Source organism: Anser anser (genome assembly GCF_964211835.1).
Source record: "Anser anser genome assembly, chromosome: 3".
NCBI classification, from domain to species: Eukaryota; Metazoa; Chordata; class Aves; order Anseriformes; family Anatidae; genus Anser; species Anser anser.
In genome coordinates this window covers 2,657,969-2,672,453 of record NC_139722.1, presented here as the reverse complement: position 1 = coordinate 2,672,453, position 14,485 = coordinate 2,657,969, and the positions used below count along the sequence as shown (strand labels likewise).

General features: G+C 42.5%; 1 protein-coding gene and 1 long non-coding RNA gene across 4 annotated transcripts in view; both read right to left on the bottom strand.

Annotated features, from left to right (window-relative positions):
* MSRA (methionine sulfoxide reductase A) overlaps window positions 1–14,485 on the bottom strand; it is a 275,276-nt gene that overhangs the window by 257,730 nt on the left and 3,061 nt on the right. The window lies entirely within an intron of this gene.
* Window positions 240–14,480, bottom strand: LOC310897553. Its single transcript, XR_014582382.1, has 3 exons — window positions 13,974–14,480; window positions 8,213–8,339; window positions 240–6,166 (listed from the first exon to the last, which is right to left on the bottom strand). It is a non-coding gene; the product is annotated as an uncharacterized lncRNA (long non-coding RNA).

Here is a 14,485-nt window from a genome sequence, read left to right as displayed (position 1 = left end):
TCCCATTCCCTTTTGAGCAGTAACTTTGAAAACCGTCACTCAAGATACTACTAAAATTAAGCGTTATTATTCCGTGAAGTTGAATTTGTTAGAAGTTGTTTGCATGCAGCTTCTGTACAAGTTCAGTTCTGCTCCTCGCATCGCACGTCAGGTCAGCCCTGGTAAGTGCAGGGCGAGAGGGTGAGTCCTTGGGGAGGAATTCAAACTAAAGCAAGCAAGCAATAAAAATAGCCCCCATAGACTCTACGTATTATAATGGAATCTCTGGTGCAAATACTTTACTTTTGATACTCTTAGAAGAATTCTTATCACGGTTTGGTAAAACATATCAGGACATCATCCAATGACTCCACAATGTAGCTTTTTGTCCTTTTTTAAAATGTAAGCACAACTTGTGAGAAATAGCAGATGATTACATACCTACTGCAAAAAAAATTTCCTGTGTTGCATTTATTTAATTCATAGCTGAATGCTTTCTGCATGATTACAAAAGTTGAAATGCCCTCTTCTAAACTACAAGCCACATTTACGAGGAAATAATCCAGTCCCACCTCAGGGTTGTGATCTTTTTAGTTTAAGTAAAACAGGTAATATTTAAAGTCAAGAAGAATCCATGCACCTTCAGTGCCTATCCCGGGAATCGAACTACAGTGCCTGCACACAGTGTCTATGAAAAATCTTAAGAGCTCTCATCCCCATTCTGTATGGGCAACATCACCCTCTGTGGTCTGAACACTACTGAACCTTACCCACGTAGGCATCTCCACATTGAGACCATGTTTTGTACCTTTTTATCATAAAATGATAGAATCATAGAATAACCCAAGTTGGAAGGGACCCATAAGGATCATCAAGTCCAACTCCTGGCACTGCACAGGTCTACCCAAAATTTTATACCATGGGACTAAGTGCACAGTCCAATCGCTTCTTAAATTCAGACAGGCTTGGTGCAGTGACTACTTCACTGGGGAGCCTGTTCCAGCGTGCGACCACCCTCTCGGTGAAGAACCTCTTCCTGATGTCCAGCCTAAACTTCCCCTGCCTCAGACTAACACCGTTCCCGTGGGTCCTATCACTGGTGATCACGGAGAATAGGTCCCCTGCCCCTCCACTCGCCCTCGCGAGGAATTTGTAGACTGCGATGAGGTCCCCCCTCAGCCTCCTCCAGGCTGAACAGGCCCAGTGACCTCAGCCGCTCCTCATACATCTTCCCCTCTAGGCCCTTCACCATCTTCGTCACCCTCCTCTGGACACTCTCCAACAGTTTAATGTCCTTTTTGTACTGTGGTGCCCAGAACTGCACACAGTACTCGAGGTGAGGCCGCACCAGCGCAGAGTAGAGCGGGAAAATCACGCTAATCTAAATCACAAGGCCAAGCTGAGAGAGTTGGCAAACTTGAGGGCTAGGAAAATCATCTGGAGGAAAGCTCTTGAACGGAAGGACGACCGAAGCAGAGAATCACAGAATGGTCAATGTTGGAAGGAATGTCTGGAGGTCATCTTCTCCAACCGCCTGCCACCTAGAGAGGTTGTCCAGGAAAAACGCAAAATGTTGAGGAGTCTGCCAAGGGTAGCAAGGCTCCACAGTCAGACCTAGAAGTGCCAGTTGTGTGACTTACAACTCAGAGTACCAAAGAGCAAGAGCAGCTTTCCACTTCCATTTGTAACACAGGTACTTTGCAAAGGTGCATGCTCCACTTCTGGCAATGCTCTAATCCCTATACCCACAGTACGTAGGTGAAACAACACATTCTTAAGTCTGCCTTTCTCCTGATGACCAGTGAGCAGACTTTTTCTAGTGTCAGCCAGGAGGTTTGGAAAGCTTTGTGGGAGACTGCCTCTCGTGCAATGTGCTGTACCAGCCATCCTCATATCTGTGATCTGTCCTCTACAAGACCAGTAGATCAGCCACCAATCTGCTGATCTCATGAGCCAACGATCTCCTCGAGTCCTTTCCAACCTCAACTATCCTATGGCACTGCTTTCCAAGCCAAACAGGTAACAGCCTACACCACTGCATTTTGTGTTGCTGTCCCAGAGGGCTTGCTGGAGCCCTCCTTCTCCTCCCTGCTCCCTCCACCGACTGTGCTCCCCAGCTCCTGTTCCTGCTGGGAGAGTGGACCGAGCATGGACTGAAGTAGCCACAGATATAGAACCAGGTTCTGGGCTGAGATCTGTAGATGCTGAATGTTGAAACAAAAAATGCATTTCTGAGCCTGTAAGGAGCAAAAGATGAATGGGGAACATCAAACAGAAGGAGCTTTGAAGAACCATCAACATAATCTGGATTACGCCTTGGATGTCCAACAAAAGTGGACATTGCTGTCATCAAGAAGAACCAACCCATGCTTCCCTTGGAGAGCAAGCAGTGAGATACAGAAACATTTCTTCTACCCAAGGGATGGAGATGGATACAGTTCACGGGAAATATTGAGCATAGAAATGGAAATGGAAAGGAAATCAAGTGATTTTTGATGACAAAGCAGTAGCCCACGATGTGGCATGCTTTTGCTGCTAACCTTCAGGCTTGCCATGACCACTTCACTGTCTAATCAGAATAATCCTCCCTTGCAGGATACTGCTGCCTTCTCACTGGGTTCCCAGCAGAAGTTAACAGCCAGTGTCTCAGGCACCAAAGCTCTGACCCGCAAAAACAGCTTCTGTCCTCACGATCACAGCTTTCTGTCTCACACTGAGAGGCACCAAAAAAACTGCTTCCCACCAGAGTTCTGCTTCTCAGCCATTCCTGAAATTTGAGCAGGCCTTACACCATCCTCAGAGGCTCCTAGAAAGTCAAATTCCTGAAAAAGCAAGCCCAAACTACAGTAAAAAAATAGATACAATCGATTTGGCCACACGACTCAATGGAAAATATGATCCCATCTTTGAAACTAAGACCCAGATAATCTCCTTACCCAAGCAGATGAAACTCCACTATGGATAATTTTGCATATCTCCAACAAGAAGGAACTATGAGCAATAAATAAGAAACTGCAATAAACATCATTATATATTGCATGGGTTTTTATCATATTTGAGCTTAGGAGTTATTTATATGTATTATTCTAATTGTACTAGAAATTTAAATGCAGGTTTCATATGGATCATAAAAATCTGCAAATATCACAATGAGCAATATACAAATGTATCCATACCACTGAAAGCCTACGCATAATAAATAAAATATTAACATGCAAGATAAAACAGAACCTATCACACAACAAATTACAAGGCAAACAATTCTAGAGTTGCAAATAAAAAATAAACTTCTAAATGAACATTACATAAAATGGTAGTTAAGGCAAGGTACATCATTGTAATTTGAAGGTATAAATTTGACAAGAAGACTTTAATTAAAGCACAGAAAGCTTTTCATACCCCAAAAAAATGGAAGTAAATACTACATATCAAAGAAACACAAAAGGACTAAGATACAGATTAATAACTAAAACATTCTAACAACCTTAAAACTGCTTTTTGGTAACCTAATGCAAGGTCTATTTTGCACTCACCTACTTTCAAATCAATTAAAGTATGCAGGTTTTTTAATATCGTACTCCCTTTTTTCTTTATAGCATCACCGTATAACAAGGTTCTGAGGGAACTAAAGCTGCACTTCTGCAGTTACATATGTGAACAACTGAACTCTCTTTCAGCATAACTTGACGTTGGAAATTCTGTTCTTCGTTATTGGAAGTGTTGTACATGTACATGAACCAAGAAAATCAAAGAAAAGAAAGAGTAAATTATAATTCTGTGAACCGGCATACGATGAAGTGAGTAGAAAAAAAAATAAGACAGCTTTGACTCCATCAAACACAAAATTTTCAAGGCTTTACACCAACTACAGGAATAGGTCATTGAATAACATTCCCTCAATTAAGTTTGGTTGTGGTGCTCTGGGAAAAACAGGGAAGACAAAAATGACTCACACAAACGAAATTCTCAAAATACCAGAGCATTTCTTTGTGTTATCTGCACATTTTTTTACCCCCAGAGTAAATGTAACGAAGCATGTACCTTTCCATGAAACCAGACAGATTACTTAGAGTTTGGCGCACAACAAAGGCATGCACATAGGCAGTTACCTGGAGTAGTTATTATGCTGTAAATCCACACCTGGCTTACACCATGCTAATCTGTTCTTGTAACCGTAACGTAAATCATGGTCAGATCTGGTTTGAATGGATGTCCATACCGGTTACCCTTTGCTTTAAGAATGCCATATATAACAGAGCTCAACCATGTTGAAAAGTGTAATTATATTTTTTGAAAAGTGACCTATTTTGTAGGAAGATATTAAAATAGCTTTACTCTTTAACAGAGCACAGGATGCAAAGGCATGTGACAAGTTGCTCTCTTCTCTCATTAAGGAAATGACAGAAAACGGAGGTGCTAAATGACTAGGTAGACACAATAAACAAAGGGAGAAAAAGAGCAATAAATAGTAGGGTAAACATTGAAACATTTTAAATAGTCAAAGCAGTTTATTTCTGGAAAACCCTTTGAAATGGAAGACTGGGACAAAAGTGTCCACGATTTAACCAGCAGCTTAGAGCTACGTTGATGAAACACAAGCCAATGGGCCCATGGTTGCCCGTTGTGCCCAGTGTGCACTGCCTGGTTGCATGAGCCAGCCAAGGCAGGACTCACCCCATCAGTGGTTGTGGGATGAAAGAGGCATTTTGGGGATGCCGTTCACCTGGTTGTGACGTCTTTTGACATCCATTATGTCAATGATCCCGACCGTCCCTTTCAGTGCTCCGTCCCTGCTGTGTACTTGGTGCCATGTAGAGACAAACCACGGCCTTTCCCCCATGCTCCCCTTTCTGATAAAGAAAGAGAAGCAGCAGTGGGCAGCCCAATCCTGTGCCTCTACCTGTGATAAGCACCATTTTAGCAATGCCTACTTGTACGTGAATACGTACCACGTATAGAGCCACGACAGCCCATTATTTAAAAACAACTTAGTATTCCCCATATACGCTAACTTTGTGCTAATGTGACTATGGCAAAGTCAGCCAAACACTGTATTTAAAAAGAAGAAAATTCATTTATTCGAATTACACTGACACTACTGAAGACACAACTGGCTCCACAGATCTTTAGCATCTAAGTCCAAAAGGTTTTAAACAGTAGCGTGGAGGCAAGTGAAGAAAGTGAGATGCTTCTCTCCACCGTCCGTTTTTCTGAGTTAAAGTCACAACATTACCAAAATGTCAGGTCAATGCCATTCATGCAAAAATTGCATTAAAGATGAAATGGCCACAATTAGCTGAAGGAGTTCAAAGTATCCCAGGCTTCACACAATAATATTGTATGTTACTTTGTGAATAGTGAAAAACGTGAAAAAATAACCCGTGTAAATACAAGCATCAGGCTTCTGACAGGTTTATTTAACGACACAAATATAGCAAATTCACACATTATATCCCTTTTCTATGTAGGGATGTAACGAGAAGCTAGAGCAGCTCGTAGCAGCAACGAGAAGCTGTTGAATCCCATGTACCACGCCACTACCTTTCCCTAGAAATAATTATCCGCTTTTATTACACAACTTTGAGTGATTCCTCAGAGTGGCATCACGCATAATCCCCTGCATAACGAACCTCTGGATTCATTTTTCATTTCAGCGAGGGAAATTGCGGTTATCGGCAAGAGGAGTCTCCTTCAAGCCTGATTTGCATTCAAGAGGCTGCCAGTTGGGGAAAGTTTCTCCCATTTCAGTAATTCTGTCTCCCAGCAACCCGCGCTGTTGCCAGGAGAAACCCCGGGGAGAGCTTCCTGCGCACCAGCCCCGCTGCAGTCCTGGGGGTGCCGCTTTGTGCGGCGCCGCTTCGTGTCGACGCACGGCCGCCCGTGAGAAGCATGCTAAGTAGCCGGCGAGGAGCTCCGGGGACTCGGCAAGGGATTTTTGGATTTTTTTTTTTTTGATTTTTCTTCTTTTTTTTTGGAGAGGGCTTACTGATGAATGACGTAGTCCTTCATGCCGCGGTGCAGTTAGAGGTGATAAGGAAGCGCGGGGTTTTTTCATCGGGGCGGCGTTGTCTTGGGAGCAGCGTTTGACAGCTGGATGTGCAGCTCTGTAAACATATTTGCTGGATGTTTTTAATCTATCCAGCATTGTGTGTGCATGCTAACTTCGTTTTTTGTTGTTGCTTTCCAGCTGCCAAGAGCAAAAAGCACATGCAAACAAAACAAAACAAAAAATCCCTTTAGATTGACTTAACCTTTGCTTCTCCTTGCAACACCTTCCAAAATGCAAATGCAATGGGTGGTTCAAAAGTAATTCCTGTTTTTCCAATGACAGTACAATATTTATAGCCAAACACTTGGCCTGCATACAAGCTGTTTAGTGTTTAGGCATAAATACCTGACAAAGGGAAAAAAAAAAAAAAAAAGGAAAAAAAAAGAAAAAGGAAAGAGAAAAAGTCATGGCACGCTATCACGACAAGACTTCCAAACAAATTCATCCCATGTCTACCTGTAAAGAAGTGGTAACCCCAAATTTCAGAAGTTGTCTTTCAGATAATAAACTGCTACTGGATGCGAAGTGCTTCCACGAGGAAGCATACTCTGTTTTACATCCTTTCTGATTTGAATCTTGGCATAAGGAGTGGAATTGTAATGAAATTTAATAATTTATGGAAATTGATGGCTTGAGCATATTTGAGGCAAAGATCGTTTCTTACAATGAAGAAATAAGTAATTAACCCTGCTGAATAAGAAAGGTAAATTGAAATTTCAGAAATGCTAGACCACATCCGACACTGTTACTCAACATGGTCCTGAACTGTACTTCGATGAAAGACAGATCTCATTGTTTTTAACCCACATTCCATCTAAATTTCAGTAAAAAATGGGTAAACAGTTGGTTCTGTATATAACACACCGTATCATGTAAATAAAGTGGTGGAAAACTTTATGAAATTAATCATTATAAACCTTAAGAGAAACTGTATTTCACTTGTAGTCTTTGTTCTATGGCATAATCTCACTCAATATTCTCTATTTTAGACTTTCAGTCTAAAGCTGAAGAATTTGAGACCTTCTGTCTAAAGTACACTGGTATCAAATTTGCATCCACAAATAAGTTTTATATTTGCCCATGCTTAACAAACTTTATAAATCATTAAAGGAAAAAACATTTAACGTTTTTCCGCTTGTTCCTTATATTTTACTGAAAAGCATCCTAAAAAACCTTAAGCATACGTAATAGTTTGCAATTCTCTTACAAAATCTTGCATCTTACACAATTCAGCAAACTGTCAGAATATCAGGGAGAATCTATTTAAAACTTCTCCAACTAACAGCGCGTACATATTTAGGCACACAATAAGCATGAGGTACCAGATTTTTCCGTAACGCTGGACAGGACAAACAGGTTACAGAAACACGGACGTTTCCATGACATACTAAGTGACAAGCAGCAAGGGATCGGGCTGTCCCATTCAGCTGGTCTCCCTTTTGCCACTCACCCTTGGTAGGAAAGTATTGATGACTTATGAATAAGAGAGCTGATGATCCCAACTCGATGATTTCCAGCATGCTTTGCCAGTGCAGTGCCCCTCTGTCGTTACAACTCAGCACAATTTAAAGTTTAATGATGACGGATTCACCGGCTGCTGAGAAAATGACTGGATGATCCCATGGCCATGCCCCTAACGATTTAATTCCACTGGGGGGGCTTCCCACCAGGCCATGAACATGAGTGAGAAGTCACACACTTTCAGCCTTAGCTCACTGCCGTGGGCAGTCCTGCTGGCTGCCTCCTGGTGCTGGCGATGGCATCAGGACCACCAGAACCAGTTTGACCCCAATAATTTGGTTAGCGTTTAAAGAACGGTAAAAATAGTTCAGTGTGGGCTGAAATTCCTCTAAAGCAAACGGGTATAGAAGCAACCAATTCAAAGGGCGAGTTCTGCTTCTGAATGTTTATTTATTTTTACTGTTCATAAACTATAAATCTTTAAAAGATCTCCAACTAAATGCTGTATTAGAAATCAGCTAAATGGGTCCTGATGGGATATATCGTCTCATTTAAAAACCTCTCGTGAAGTAAACTCCCTGTAAGAATGTAAGATCTACTATCCTTCATGCCTATAGAGTCAGTTAGGGTGGAATCCAATCTGTCTAAATCCTGTGAAAAGCATAGGATACTTCCAGAGGCAGGGGACAGAACAAGAAGAGCAAAGGAGTTCCCATAAAATACCTGTCCATGCTGTGCAGGAATGTAAATACAAAGAAGTGTTTCTCTGAAGGAAGAGAAAGTGATCTCGGCTGTAAAACTTCAGTACCTCCACCAGGAGGTTTACAAGAATGACCTCTCTCTGCTCAGCCTGGAGAAAATCGAAACAAAAAAAGTTTTCTTCTTAAGTTTAAATGGAATTTCCTGCATTTCAGCTCTCTCCGCAGCAAGAGTCTTGCTCCACCTCTTTATTTTATGTAAAATATACAGACTTGGAATTAAACAGTTAATAACAGAACCATACACTGTACCAATGACTTTAAGAATTCTTAGGTACACAGAGCTCCCGGAGCAATGTTTTGGTCTAAAATGTAAGTTATCCTTTGATATGCAAACAGGAAAATATTGGGTAGTAACAAGACTGCAGCTGACACCAACGCTAGCGCTACTAAAATCTTTGTCACTGCTGCTGATAGTGACAAGTCAAGAAAGATGTTAACTAAGTGATGACAGCTTAAGAAAAAGAAACAAGAATGAACAGAGGACAAAAAAACATGCCTTTTGCTGAGAGAATAGAAGAATTTACTTTGCTTGGTTTATGTCTGATTAAGTCTTTGTGGTTTTTTTTTTTTAAATAGGTTGACCAGCAATTTAATTACCATCTAAATGTACTTCTGGAAAACCAGAAAACACATACTACCATGCTTTTCATCCTCATGAAGAAAACCGTAACAAGTGTCAATAGCTGGAAGATCAGACAAACAAACCAATTCAAAATATGCATTTTTTAATGGAGAGAGGTAAGAAACACTGGAGCAATTTATGAAATTTTGCAGTGGGTTCTCTGTCAGAGGACATTTTCTCTAAAGAGCATGATCTGATTCAAGTGAGAATTAATTCATGGAAATGTTGTGCTCTTTTTTATGCAGGTCAGACTGAAGTTCACGATGACCACCCCCAAAATGTGTAATTATCGCTCTATTAATCTACAAACATAAAGCTAAAAGTTTTAACAGCTTTAAATAATTGTAAGACTGTCTACCCCTGAGTTGTACCTCTACTGCCTCAGGAAAAGTTAACCCACCCCAGATGTACCTGAGTGTCTCTGCAAGGAGCACGGCTGAGACCGGGCAGAAAATACATCCTGGCACTGCTCACCTGGACCAGTAGGACAAAATACTCCTTTAAATTAGCAGTACTCTGCTATCTCAGGCTATGTAGCTGAGAAAAAACTCCGTGTGCATATATACATATAGGATTACATAATGTCTGACACAGGGGGTTCCCTCTGCGTTATTAGGGCTCCTTGACTAGTGCTCCTACCCCTATCATAAAATAAAACAGCCAGTTAAATAAAGCGAGCAATATATACTCACAAAAACGTGAAAATGTTTCAACGACACTGCAACTAAAATTAATTCTGAAAACTGGAGTTCTACTAGAAAGGCAGAAGCAATAAATAATATGCAATTTTACTATGGAACATGACATCGTACTGCGCCGTTACATAGAAATCCTATGAAAGACATAATTTTCAAAAACGAATGCAGCAGCTCTACTGCAAGGACAGAAAAGGCACAACATCATTCCCAGATTATGAAATTTGTTGAAGATCAGATAAATCCAACTACATTACAAAAAAGTGAAGTTTACTGTTTGCATTGTTTTCAACTCACAGCTCAGTATTTTATCAAACTTTCACTCACTTTTACAAACCGAATCACTGAATCCTCTGAATCACAAACCAACTACTTCCAGTCACTTCACAGAATTACACGTCACAGCAAAGGTTTAACTCCGTAATTTGCTTAGACTCAGACCCTAAATAAGTAACAACCTTATGATAAAACACAAAAAAAAAAAAGGCAGACAAGGTCAAGCCTCACATAAACCTGTGGTCAGCAATTTAAAGAGAAAGGAATGCCACGTAGCTCTTTGCAAGGCTGGATTAAATGCAACTTCCAAGCTGAAGCTGTCACTTGGCTTTTTCCTCCTCTCGTTTGGGCTGCAGCACAGCCTGAGCTGCTCTCTGCACTCACAAGCAGCAGCCCTCAGCCAAGATGTTCCCCAAAAGTAACAAATCCCCCAGAGGGGCAGAACACATCCATGCCCATCAGACACCTATAAGGCAGCAGGAGCTTGGTGCATCAGGACCAAGACGTGCAAGCAGGTGCAACGCAACCTTCTCCGCGGGGATGGCAGCAGTGGGGTGAAGAGGCTACGTCGCATGAGGGAGAAGGAGCAAATCAACAGCATCTTCAAAGGGAACGCATGGTTGAGGGGCTGCAGCTCTTCATCTCTGCCCTTATCACCGCTGAACACGATGGACACCTCAGGTCACTGACCAGTGCCAGTTCCTGCTTCATAGAAAGGTCTGGCAACGTTTTCCTCAAGCGTCCACACGCTAAGACAAAGTTGGGCTCACAGAGAAGACGACTTAGATGCCCAAGTGTGGTCACGGACCTACGATGTGATCAGAATTGGAGATGTGGCGCAGCGCACACAGCTTGAGCTGTGTCATGGATAGGAATGGGGTTCTCAGGAAGGGTTAGCACAGCAGGCTAGGATGGGGAGCTGCACTCTACAGGAAAGAGCTCCTTGATGGCACAAAGCTCCAGTGTGAACGTAGAATCACGTCTGCTGAGCGTCTCTGTGTCAAGATCATGGGGAAAGAAACAATGGAGGTGGTGTGGTTTGGGGTCCATTACAGAGCTGCTGACCAAGAGGAGGGAAGTCCGCAACGAGCCAACACAAGTCTCCAGACTACAGCCCCTGGTCCCCCTGGGAGACTTCAGTTCCCAGACATCTGCTAGGAGGGTAACACAAAATTGTGCAAGCAATTCTGGAAGCTGCACTCGTGACAATTTCCTAACAAAACTGCCAGAAGGACCAACCAGGGATAATGTTTTACTTGACCGGCTGTTCACAAGCAGGGAAGAACTGGCGGCATTGCAGCCATAGATGGCAGAGAGCTGCAGCGAGCACAAGATGACGGAGTTCAGGATCCAAAGGAAGGCTGGAAAGGCAAACAGCAGATTTAGCATTTTGGACTTTCAAAGAGCAGACTGGCTTATTTAGGTAATTGCTATATAGAAGGTCCTGCAAGGCTGCCAAAGGGAGAAGGTGCCCTCCAGAGCTGTATGGTCTTTGATGACAACTTTCTAAGAGAGTTAAGGAATAAAACAGCATGGAGGAAAACTGGGAACTTCATCAGAAGCACATAGCTTCTTAGTGAACTAAAACACAAAGAGAGAGCATACAAGAAGTAGAAACAATAACAAGCAACAAAGGAAGGATGGAAAAGCATTTCATAGGCTTCTAGACATGAAATCGAAAAGGCCGAAGCTGGAGTTAAGACTAACTATGGACATAAACAGCAGTAAGAAACAATTCCAAGAAAATGACAGTTGAAAAAAGAAAAAAATTAGGTGCATTAATGAATACAGAAGGCAACCTAGAAGCAGTACAGAAAAGACTGAAGTACTCAACACTTCTTTTGCCTAAGTCTTCACAAAGACTGTTCCAATTCCTCCCATGCACCAGCACAGACAGAAAGGAGAGCAGCAAACAATGTGGGGGGAAAACAGGTTATGACTACTTAAAGAAGCTAAAGGTGTTAAAATCCAAAGAGTCACATGAATTTTGTCCAAGGTTGTGGAGCAAACTCACTGCTGTGACTGTCACAGCGCTGCGACAGATATAGGGTAGTATCTAGAAAAATCTAGGTGATTGGGAGAGATTTCAGATGCCTAGAAATGGGCTACAATAACAGCCATTTTTAAGGAAGGCAAAAAGAGGATTGAGGAACTATACGCTGGTCAGCCTCAGCTCAGCCACAGAAAAGATCATGGAATGAGTCCTCTCAAAAAACATTTCCCAACACAAAGAGAGCAAGAAAGTAATCAGGAATAGTCAACACATTTACCAAAGGTAAGTCATGCTTGACCAGACAGGCTGCCTTTCACAATTAAATGACGGCTATGCAGATTAGGGCGAAGCAGTGGATGTAATACATGTTGACTTTAGCAGGGCTTCTGACACCATCTCTTACGGTATATGCATTTGGAAACTGTGAAAGTACAGGCTCGAAGAACAGATTGCTAGACACTAGACGTGTCAAAAATTGTCAGGATCACCAAAATCAGAAGGCAGTGATCAATATCTTGATTTCTTGTGTGTAGCAGGTTATGCCAGGGGCTGATGCTGGGGCCAATATCACTCAATACCTTAAACAAGAACATGAATGATGTGACAGAAAACACATTCAGCAGGTTTGAGGATGACACTAAATTGAAGGTGAGAGTGGACATGCCAAACAACAGACCTTCAGTCCAATGAGACCTTGAAAATTTTCAGCTCTGTGTCAACAGAAACCACATGAAGGTCAACAATGAGAAGTGCAGGTTCTGCACTGCTGCAAAATAATCTCAGCCCTGCTGGAAAGGACTTGGGATTATGCTGCTGGATGCCAGGTTAAATATGAACCAGCAATGTGCTCTCATTGCAAATAAAGCTCTGTATTGGGCTGCATTACAAGGAGCACAGATAGCAAAACGAGGAAGAAGTATTCTCCTCTACGCTGTACTGCTAAGAATTCACCAGGAATACTGTATCTGGTTTGGGGTCCTCCGTTCAAAACAGATGTTAATGGACTGGCAGGGATCTGCAAGGTCAACGGTGAAGCTGGTCAGCAGCCTACAGCACACAAATCGGGCTTGCTTCAGCAGGTGAAGGGAAAACTTAGGGGCTATATCACAGCAGCTGAATAGAAGCGAGAATGACAGCTGAGCAAGGCCTTCTCAGTAGCACCAGTATTGGAAAGGGAAGCAACCACAAACTGTGCCTTGGTTCACATTAGATATAAGGAAACGCTCACTAGAAGCCAGAGCAGCACTGGAACAGGAGCTGGACTGAAGATCCCTTCCAGTATATGTTTCTCCAGATCCGCAGTCTAAAACCACTTTAAACAGAGGAAATATTTCTGAGGAAATGTTACACAATGTTTAAAATTTAACTTGCCATTCTTTTCGCAAAGTAGTTAACATCTTATTTTAACTTTTGCAATTCACTGGAGCTCCAAGCTGTTATTAAGTACATGATACCATGCTTAGTCATAGAATAAAAATGCCAAAAAAAATGTAATTGGCATTATGAGAACGTTTTTTTGTATGACAGCACAAAAGTATTCTATCTATAGAGCTGAAGAGCATAAACAAGGTCTGGTGTTATCTTTTGCCCAGGCTTTTATCAACAAGCAACAGGAAGGTGCCAATTTTATCTATCCAATACGCTACCCTTGGTACTATTTCTGAAGTTCATTGCCCTAACGACATCAGCCCCTCTCTGCACCCCTTTGACTACAACTTCTCCACATCAGACATAAACATTCTTCCTGCTGCCTTTAATTTCATCTTCACCTTCTTGCCAACTCCAGGATTTTACCAAGCACCTGTACAATCCAGTGTTTTTCTACGCTCTTGAACACTCTTTCCACTCAGATTACACCACCAGACATTTATAATTCTCCCTCCAGCACTTATGGACCTTATGTATTTATTTTTTTTTCCAAAGTTCACAGGTTTCATGAAAGACCTTAAGATGCCTGGCACAAAAATACTTCTGTAAAACTGCCGTGTAAAAGGGAGGAATGATCACAAATACTGCAGCATCTGGGTGCCCCTGTAACTCCTATTTAGCAGTGATGATGATGTTGCGATGTTTTCTGTTCCTAGGACGGCTGACAGAAGGCAAAATCAGCTCAACTCGACGTTGCTACTTTGCTTACCTAACAGCTCCCATTTATGCAGAATGAAGGGAAGAACATTGCAAAACCACTGAATTATCTTTTACGAAGTTAAGTTTTCCAAACACTAGGGTTAGAACACCCGCACCACGTTTTGATGTCATTATTAGGTATTATGTAACAGAGACGTTAAGGGTTAGGTAATGTTTTTAAAACCCCGCACAAGTCTATTGCAGCCCTCAGCAGAAATTAACCACAAAACCCACGTCCGACCAAACGAAAACCAGCCCCGTTGGCCGCTCCACCAATCGATCAGCTGCTCTTCTCACCCCAAGCCCACCCAGGAAACACCATTGCGCGGCTGAATTACGAACACAAATCCCCTCCCAGGGCGTCCCGCCCGCCCCTCCCACACGGCTGCGAGGCGGCGCCCGCCATTTTCCCTCCCTCCCCGCCCCCGTCCCGCCTCAGCGCGCATGCGCGGGGCCGCCTGAGGGAGCCGGGGCCGCCTGAGGGGCTGAGGGGCGGCGGGGCGTGGGGGGGGGGGAATCGCC